This window comes from Nanorana parkeri, unplaced genomic scaffold, assembly GCF_000935625.1.
Source record: "Nanorana parkeri isolate BGI_ZX_2015 unplaced genomic scaffold, ASM93562v1 scaffold1329, whole genome shotgun sequence".
NCBI lineage: Eukaryota > Metazoa > Chordata > Amphibia > Anura > Dicroglossidae > Nanorana > Nanorana parkeri.
The window spans coordinates 10,938-12,930 of NW_017307597.1; the positions used below are offsets into that span (position 1 = coordinate 10,938).

At 36.5% G+C, this 1,993-nt stretch overlaps 1 long non-coding RNA gene across 1 annotated transcript in view; it reads left to right on the forward strand.

Annotated features, from left to right (window-relative positions):
* Window positions 1–1,716, forward strand: part of LOC108797741 — a 6,364-nt gene extending 4,648 nt beyond the window's left edge. The window contains exon 3 of the long non-coding RNA XR_001941904.1: window positions 1,598–1,716. This is a non-coding gene — a long non-coding RNA (uncharacterized LOC108797741). The remainder of the gene's footprint in view (window positions 1–1,597) is intronic.
* The last annotated feature ends 277 nt before the right edge of the window (window positions 1,717–1,993 follow it).

A 1,993-nucleotide genomic window follows, 5' to 3' on the forward strand; every position in this document is an offset into this window, starting at 1 on the left:
ACAATATAAATCACTGTCATCTCATGTTTTTTACGAAAGCAAAAAGTGATGCAAAATGGATACAAATGCATAGTACATGAAATGGTTCTAATGAAAAGTTCATACAGTTGTACAGGAAATACATGTACTAGATACCTGAAACAAGCGTTAAAGGATAGAGAAAGCTTTATATAAGGTAGCAGAGCGTGAGTCGTCAGCTTGTGGATGAGGAAATAGTGCTGGAACAGTTATTATACAGGGTATTTTAGCAAAATAGGTTTGCCTTAAAAGGGGAATTTTAAGGGTGTACTTGAAGGCAGAAGAAGGCTGAAAAGCATTCTGGAAGTAAAATACAGAAACAGAGAGAAGGAAGTTGCAGAGAAGAAAAGCATTAAAGTGAGTCAGTCAGCAGAGTTTACAATGTACTGGAGTGGAGCCAGTTTGTCCATTTGTAGGCTACAAAGGATAGTGCTACAATTGTATAGCCACAGGGGAGCACTGGGCTGGAGTCAGGGGGGCAGTTACCTCCTTGGCCAATACAAATAATAAATCTCAGGCTAATAGCCCTATCCCTAAGTAGAGGTAATCCTCCAATAAGACCTCAGTCAGAGCAAGACCCGCAGCCAATGACAGCTGCTGAGTACTATATACTATACCTGTTCAGACCTGTGATCATAGTCACAGGGAAGTCATCCAGCATTGATTCTGAATTGTTAAGTCAATTAAGTCAATGCTAGAAGATTGCAAAACTGTACAATTAACACGTTTGTTAAAGGAAGCTGAATAATAAGGATTGTGTGATTATTTTATTTAGCATAATATTTAGGTGAGTCCATATCATTTTTACAAGGCACAAGAGGATTTTCAAAAAGAGGATGAACTTCTTTAGTTCAAGTTCTTCATGATTTACAATCTATGCTTTACAATCCTTCATCTTTAGATTACAAATATGTGAATATGTGTATCACAATAAACCAAGTCCAACACCATCCTTTCCCCATGGCCACCAGTAACTCTGGCGTTTTGTGCAGGGCACTTTCTATAGCATAAAGAAAACTGTTCCTACCAGGAAATTGTCGGTTGTTATGTTAGCCAGCTAGCCCAAAGATGTCCAGTCCTCCGCTGTATAACCAGGACTTGATGATGGCATGATTGCATACACTAACATCTTAGTAACATGAGTGCAATGTACCAATTCTAGAGAATGCTGGAAGAAATTAGCAGAAAAATTTAGCAATTCATACTGTGGGGATCCCATTAGAAGCATTAGTTACATTGTACTGTATATCTTGTTATTAAGATGTATTTATTTCTTATGATGCTCAGGTCCATTCAGTGGCCATAATGTGGTATGTTTCTGATTTACTACTGTCCATAATATTTGTAGAACATTCAACCAGAAGAGAAAATAGCCTTTTAATTTTGCTTCATTCTCACAACAGCTGGTTAATTCTCACAGAACAAATCTATGTGCAGTTTCACTGGACAATTATGGGCCTTTTTAGAAAATAGACCACATTATTTAATTGATCAGATATTACAGAGATACATTCAATGCAAGAAGCATTTTTGGATAATTCCTGTAAAGTATTGACAACTTTAATATGTTTTCCTTTAGTACGAAAAGGCTTCTGTCCAAATAATGATCTGCCAGTTGAAGAAGGTAAATTAGAAAAACCAAAATGTGTTAGTGACTTTAGTTGTAAAAAACCTGCCAAATGCTGTGACCGAGGATCATCTAAAGACTGCCTGCCTGCATCAAAAGGTTAGTATGATTTTCTACATTTGACTCTTTTAATAAAGGGACTTTCTTGTTATTTTTTGCAATTGATTAAATGCCTTGTATAATTATTAACACAATACAGTTTTTAAATAGAGATGCAGTAACCCATAGCCACCAATCACAGAAATCATTTTTCATTGTAACAGCTGTCTTAATGTGTTTTTCAGGCATCATTTAAACGAGTGCAGAAGGCCAACAGCATAAAGAATGCATGTGTTTATGTGCCCAGGA